General features: G+C 36.2%; 1 pseudogene; it reads left to right on the top strand.

Annotated features, from left to right (window-relative positions):
- Window positions 1-8,239, top strand: part of LOC103732031 — a 78,773-nt pseudogene that overhangs the window by 68,513 nt on the left and 2,021 nt on the right.

Below are 8,239 nucleotides of genomic sequence, written 5' to 3'. Positions count from 1 at the left end.
CTGTTTATAATAAAATATTTATGTATTTCTCTCTATATATATATATATATATATATATATATTACAAATGCTTTAACATTATTAAGAATATTAAGAACTGTAAGATGTACACAAGCCACCTATACTTGTTTTAAACTTCAGTGAAGGATAAAGCTTGACCCTGGATAAAGCATTTGACCTGACTTGCTATCTTAATATGAATCAAGCAGTACTACACTACTCAAAGTTCTGATATATATTACAAATGCTTTAACATTATTAAGAATATTAAGAACTGTAAGATGTACACAAGCCACCTATACTTGTTTTAAACTTCAGTGAAGGATAAAGCTTGACCCTGGATAAAGCATTTGACCTGACTTGCTATCTTAATATGAATCAAGCAGTACTACACTACTCAAAGTTCTGTGCTACTCAGAAATATTTTATCACATGATGGACAGAGAGGGGTTTCAGATGTCATAGAAAACCTCAAGGTTCATGTTACTTTCAATTCAATTTTTAAGTAAATACACAATGCCCAGACAATTGGCAAAGCTCAGTGTGCTCTGTGTAAACACCTTGGAGGTAAATCACTGAGACTCCAAGAACACTGGCTGACAGCCCAACCAGCACCCTAGCACCTAATGGTTGATTCCCTCTTTCTTTGTCATAGACAATCTTAAGAGCTAAATACCACAGGTCTGCCAGAAGTATATACTATGGGAGACTTTTACCACACATTAATTGCTGGTCTCCTCGGGTCAGAAATTGCCTCGTAATTTTAACGTGAAACCTTTTTATCTTAGGTGTACTGAGTAGGAGCCAGAAAAAGATTAGTGAAACATGAAAAGTAATTCTGTGCTTGGGGAAAGATTTATACAGAAAGTCCAGCATTGGGTCTTTCAGCAGCCAAGAACTAAATTTAGCCCCTCTGTAAATTCTTTTTTTTTTGACAGCTACTTTCTCCAGTATTTTAAGCCAGTGATGGGCATGCAAAGTTGGAGTGGTGAGGACTCAGTCGGGGACAGGATATTTCACTTAGCTGTCTTGAAGCTGGCCTGTAACCTGCATTTATCCAGAAGACAGCAAAGCACTTCTCCCAGTGGACGGAATCCACGTGAAAATGAAAGGAAATCAAGTCTTCTCTTCTAGTCTTTGCTCTTTTCACTTTGATGTAAAAAGTCTTTGATCAAGCAAGACATTAGGTCTAAAACCTCTCAGGGAGGAGAGAAAGAAAAAAGCAGCGTGCCGAGAATTCCGCAACCCGTTTCATGCTCCTACATTGCAGGTACTTAAAGAGTTCTCAGCAAGCAAAGAATGGCGAGGAGCTTTGGGAACACTGGCATGGTAGCAGAAGCAAGTCAGCCAGAGTTTTGGACCAGGGGAGCCAAATCTCTACAAATAGTCTCGTTTAAAGATGAAAACATGTTAGAAGAAACAATATGAAATAAACAGACAAAACACACCAGAACCCAGACTCAGAAAGACAAACGTTCACATACTCTCGCTCACAGCTGGCTACTAGCTTTGAAATCTTAGATATGCATATTTCATTGAAAATATAGGGAGGTCAAGAAACTAATAAATGACCAACAGTGGCAGGGAAGGCTTCTTAGGAGGGGTGGTAGAATGCAGTGGTGTGAAGGGGGAGAGAGGGTTGCTGGAGGATGGCTCATCAATTAAGAGCACTGGTTGTTCTTGCAGAGGACCCAGGTTCAATTCCCAGCATCCACATGGCATCTAACAACCATCGATAGCTCCAGTTCCAGGGGAATCCAAAACCCTCTTCTCATCTCTGCTGGCATTGCACAACCCGAGTGCACTTACATGCACTCATACACATAAAACAATAATAAATAAATAAATAATGAAGGGAGAAGGGGAACATTAGGGTAGGAAGGGTTTTTATTGCTGTTAAGCAATACAAATCTAAATCATGGTGGCTTCCTTTCATGCCCAGAACATAGTGTCATTATGTCTTAATGCATTTTAGTGAATTGTAAAGTGACTGGACCCTAGGCATCTATGCTACATTACATTCTTCTGAACCCAGAGTCAGCTGACCCTCGGAAAGTCTCAGAAAATACTTTAAATGTGACATTAACTGTATAATCATCTCTTTAAAAACTATGTTATACCAATAAATGCTATATAAAATTGAATTTGTACAAACTAGTGCTTTTATATATCATAAATCGTTTTTTATTTGCTGATTCCATCAACTTTCAAATTTCATATCAAGGTAGAAATTCTATGATTATTCTGCTCACTAAAATTTGTTACAAGAAGGGGATGAAATAAATAATTTTCAAAGTAGAATTACATAAAACGTTCCATGAATATTTAACACAAATTAAATGTCTACTATACTGGCCATTGGGACTAATTTGGGGCTAATTCTGTTATTATCACTTAAAATTGAGTTAAAAGTTCTTTCATAAAGGTCTTTTCTTCTCTTTTGTAACAACCAGAATAGTATTACAAAAGGTGTCTTTTGTAAAGACTGTATATTCTGTTGGGGCTCAGACAACAACAAGATGGAATTGCCTGTTACAGCAATATGAGCTGTTACTATTAGGCGATGGAAAAAAAAAAAAAAAAAAGCAAAATTCTGTATGTAGTCCACAGCAAGAATGAGGAAAATTTGATGAAATTTATTAATCTACCTAAATTATTGAAAATAAACTGACACAAAGTCATGAACATTTTAACTACCAATTTTAAAGTTAGAAATTACTGCTTCAGAATTTGAGTGGTTTTAATTGTACTTTCTAAAATAAAAGACTATATTGACAAATGTGAATCATGAACAGACATTCCCTTGTTGTTAGTCCTATGATTGACACCAGACAAAGGGTATGTTCTACTTTCAGATCATTGACGTAAAGTTAATTTATAAAAATGTCTACATAATATGTATATAGGTGCTAATCAAAATCTTTGAATAAATGAAATAACTGTTAATTTAAAAGCAAAATTTTGGGCTGGAGAGATGGTTCATTGGTTAAGAACACTGGCTGCTCTTGCAGAGGACCCAGGTTCAGTTCCCAGAACCTACATGGCAGCTAATAACTGCTGAAACTCCAATTTCAGGTGATCCAACACTCTCTTCTGGTCTCTGATGACATTACACACAAGTGGTGCACTTACATACATCCAGGCAAAACATTCACATACATAAAATAAAAAGAAATAAACAATTTTAAGTAAAATTTTAATTGGAACATTAAAAATATGTAGTCTAAATTCATTATTTTATTGAATTTTATTGTTGCCTCTTTTTAATTTTTTTTATTTTTTACTATTATTTTACACATATGAGTGTATTGTCTATATGTGTTGTAAATACACCCATGTTGTGCAATACCTGCAGAAGTCAGAAGAAGGTGTTGGAGTCCCATGGAACTGGAGTTACTGATGGTTGTTAGCCACCATGTGGATGCTGGGAATCGAACCCTGGTCCTCTGCAAGAGCAGTCAGTGCTCTTAACCACCTTGCCATCTCTCCAGTCCCTCTTTCTTTGCTTTTAATATATTTGTAGCCTAAGTTAATTTCCATGTATAAATAAATTGTATTTACTGCGAAAAAAGTGAATGGTGTTTTAAATTTCTTCAGGTTAATTGAACTGGGACTGGAGGGAAAAGTTATTAAGAAATGGGATCACTTCTTCACTGAAACCCAAATGGAAACTGGGCTCATCTCCATAAAAAGTTGGTATTTGTTAAAGGATAATGGATGTCCTTACATGCAGTTGTCTTAGTTACCTAAAGTTAAGCATAGACAAGTGTCCCTCAGAGCCCTCAGAGCACATGGAACACACTTTTTTTTTTAACCATTTTTGTTCAAATTGTTCATTGAAATCTGGCTTTCAGCTCCACACCAGATTATCAAAGGGATGAATGAAAATTCAATGAGAAAAAACACTTCTCTCAACACAGACAATGAATGGCTGGGGGATGGGGTGGGGGGAACTGGTTAAACTAAATGTAGTCCTCAGCTCTACCACCTCTACCTTCTGGTTTGGCTCTCTCAGCCCAGAAAATTCCAGTGACACAGAATGCATCAAACACATTCAGCCTGCTTTGCAAAGGCAGCTTTGTCCTGGAAAAAAACATCAGGAATATTTTTAATTAACTCTTTTAGTGTACAAGATAGTGAGTTTCATGACATTTTTCATACATGTCATGTACCTTACTCATATTCACCTCCCAGTACCCTCCCCAGTCTGCCTTTCCACCACTGTCACTGTTCACTTTCCTACCAAAATGGTCGTGTGTGTGTGTGTGTGTGTGTGTGTGTGTGTGTGTGTGTAGATTTTTGTATATTAGAGAAAGCATGGCACTTCGTCTTTCTTTTAGTCTCTATTCCTCCTTCTTGTCCTCTCTTCTATTAAACCTCTCCCTCCACACTCATGGAACTCTTCAACCTGCATGTGTAGATTCCACAGATGAGAGAAATCGTGCATATATTGTCATTCTGAGTTGGCTTATTTTTCTTTGACATGATCTCCAGTTGCATCCATTTTCCTGAGGATGGCATGAATGCCTTCTTTATGTTTCAGTAAAATTCAGTGTATATAGACCATATTTTCTTACCCATCCATTTGTTGAACAGCATCTCTACTCCATGTGTATCCCCATGGAGTCCTTCAGATATTTAACCAGGAGTGATGTAGCTAGATCAAATGGGAGTTCTGGGTTTGTTTTTTTTTTTTTTTAGAAGAAGCATTTCATTACAGCTTTAACATAATAATAGTTTCCAGAGCAAAGATACATCTCTTTCAAAAGTGGCTATAAAATTTTTAGGTTCACTGTTGAATTAGTACAGTTAACAACATTGAACTCAGTATAAAAACCCTGTAAGAAATAAAATTGAATGAGTTTTTTAACTTTTAAAAAAGACCTCCATTTCATTTTAAACTATACTGTTTCTTACAGAAAAACACATTGTTTTTGTTAATAAGACTGTAATGTTGGCACATGCATCTCTAATCTGTATGTATCTGATTATTACTAGTCATAATCGGTTGCACTTGGATCCTTGGTACCTGTGTATGTCTATGAAGTCATTGGGTAGATTTCAATGGTAATGTTTATCACCTCTACTAATTAACATGATGTAAGTTTTTATGCTTCCTCCTCAAATATAATTCATTTTTTAAATTTTTTGATTTTGTGTGTGTGTATCACACAGAACAGCCCAAACCATCTTATTCATCTATACATGTTTTTTGTTTTTTGAAAGATTTCCCCGCTGATTTTTCAGAGTGGCTACAATATTTTATATTCCTACCAAGAGTGCCTAAAGGTTTTTCTTTTCCCGCACTTTTCCAATAATTGTATGTTTTCTTGAGGATGGGTATTCTGAGAGGGTGAGCTATAATCATGCAGTTTTAATATGCATTTTACTGATAGCTACCGATGAATGGTTTTTCCAATATTTACTACACATTTGCATTTATTATTTTAAGAATTATGTTCAAGTCATTTTTTCTGTTTATTGGTGAGGGGATTTTTAAAGAGGATATTTAATTTTTAGAGTTCTTTAAAAAACTTTAAAAATTTTTATGTGTATAATTGTATGGTCTGAAAATAGGTAGGTGCACCCATGGTGTGCAGTGCCCACAGAGGTCAAAAGAAGATGTCAGACTCCCCTGGAACGGGAGTTACGAATGGTTGTTAGTTGTCATATGGGTGCTGAGACCCAAAACCAGGTTCTCTACAAGAGCAGCCAGTGCTCTTCACCACTGAGCCATCTCTCCAACCCCAATTTTTGGAATTTTTTATAGATTCTATATACTAACCCTTTTCAGATGTATACTTGACAAAGATTTTCTCCTTCTGTAGACTGTCTCTTCTCTCTACCGATTGTTTCCTTTACGTGGCAGTAGCTGTTTTATTTTTTTCAACCCCCCATTTGTCAGTTCTTGGTTTTATTTCTGAACTATTGAGCTTTTTCTGAAGGTCCTCACTTAAACTTGTATCTTGAAATAGTATGCCCGTTTTCCTCCAGCACCTTCAGTTTCATCTCTTACTTTAAGCCCTTTGATCCATTTTGAATTGATTGGGGGTGGGGTGGGCAGGGCTCATTCTTGTAATGGTGGGTATCCTTTCCCACTACCACTCTATGAAGAGGCTTTTAGGAATTGTGATGACAGCTAATCCCCATCTCCAGATCTCCTGTGGAGGTGACATTTTGAAGACTCCATACAGCTTTAAAAACAACAACAAAAATGTCCACCTGTTTCAGAAAACTTCTTCCAATATTACATTGCTCTTGAGTTTTTTCTTTTAGGAGAATTGGTGCCTATTCCAGGTCCTGGGTTCAAGGTATCTCTCAGAAAGATTATCAGATTCAGGAATATGCAGAGTTGTCTGTCTTACTCTCTCTCTCTCCCTCTCTCTTTCTCTCTCTGTCTCTGTCCCTGTCACTCTGTCTCTCTCTGCCTCACTCTGTCTCTCTCTGTCTCTCCATCTGTCTCCACTCCTCACTTCCCTCCATTCTCCCTTGTCTCTTTCCTTTCTCTCTCCTCCCGCTCTCTTCCCTACCAAGGCATTCAACCATCCTTCATTCAAATTGGAAATGTCACTCATGACCTATATAGAAAATGTCCAGAATCATCAGACAACTGTGTGATTTGCCTTATTTGTTTCAGTTAGCACCTCTGGTGTTATTCTCCAGTGTCTACTTCTTTCTCAATTCTTAAAGATGGAAAATTCAGAGTTCTAACAAACAGCTGTGTAGAAGCCAAAAGCACATTTTTCATTGCTCTGCCAGTCAGACTTCAAGGAACTGACATACACATGATACCCAACAGAAACTACTTACATTTTAAAATACAGATATATGCTATGTCCATACATGTTTCCTCAAAGTTCCCTTAGATCTAGTCATTTGATTGTTTCCATGATTGTCAATAATCTCTGAAATGATCAGACATTCCCTGCAATTCTGTGAATTTCTTTTATAACTAGAAGTTATGCTCTTTCTTATGTGCTGAGTCTACTGTGAGGCTGTAGTCAGCTTGGCTTCCTCGGTGTGAATCACATTGACCTGTGGTACAGATTCTCTCTAGAAAAATGTTGAGGTGAAGGCTCTGAATGAGAATTCAACCAAGTAATGTTGCCTCATAAACACAATATTTGAAAATGAGTGGTATCCAAAAGTGGGACAAGAAAGTGTATAAGACAATGTAGTAGAGTGCACAAAGAAGATACTGACATATTATTTATCTCATGTTTTTAACTTTACATCATTTGTTCTAACTTTTAAACAAAACTTTATAAGAATTAAATGGATAGACTTTTTTTCTCACTTCAAGATTTTCAATCTTCTTCATCATAACATAATATACACATATAATTCATGAACAAAACCATGTGTATTAGGATTTGGGCATATAGCCCAGGGGCAGAGCACTTGCCTAGTATATGAAAGACATGGAGTTTTCTCTTTAGTATCCATTCATACGCATAAAACACAAACATGTAGTCTGACACATCTTGTTCAAAATATCTCTACTTGCAGGGGAAAATGAAAATGGAGAATAATTTTGTTGTTCTTCTTCTTCTTTTTGAGACAGGATCTCCCTGTAGCCCCAGCTGTCCTGAAACTCACTATGTAGACCAGGCTGGCCTTGAACTCACAGAGATCCACCTGCCTCTGCCTCCCAAGTGCTGGGATTAAAAGCATGCACCGTAACTACCCCCGGCCGAGAATACTTTTTTAAACACAGCAAATTGAAGCATAAACATTTCTAAATAATCTATCATATTTCTCTAAAACCTTCCATCTAAATTTAATACATTTCATAGCTTTATATACCTAATGAGTGAGTTATCATGCTAACTAATAGTTTTAATCATATACTTACTAGCATTGTATATATGATATATGATAAAATAACCTAAGACCAGTGTTTCTGTTACTTCAGTCTGTGAGATTATTTTTTCAGAGTTGACTTGGGCTCATTTGCCATTAGAAGCATCATCTCTGGCACAAGATCTCATTTTTCCTCTAAGGATGTGTTGCAAGAGTTTGTGATTTTCTATTGCAAACAATTTTTTAATTTCTATTGCAAAACAATGTCCAAATTTTGAAAAAAAAATATTATTCAGTCTTGTTGAAAGTTCTAATCTTATTTGAAAAAAAACTGTCCAATGCCACATAACAAGTAAATGGAACAGACATGTTGCAGTCTCTTAAAATATGGATTCATGGAATTCCAAATGAAAATATTTAACAAATTTTATGTTTC

This window comes from Nannospalax galili, unplaced genomic scaffold (assembly GCF_000622305.1).
Source record: "Nannospalax galili isolate Female #2095 unplaced genomic scaffold, S.galili_v1.0 scaffold1014, whole genome shotgun sequence".
Taxonomy (NCBI): Eukaryota; Metazoa; Chordata; class Mammalia; order Rodentia; family Spalacidae; genus Nannospalax; species Nannospalax galili.
The sequence above is the reverse complement of the archived record's forward strand: the minus strand, read 5'-3'. Positions and strand labels throughout refer to the sequence as shown.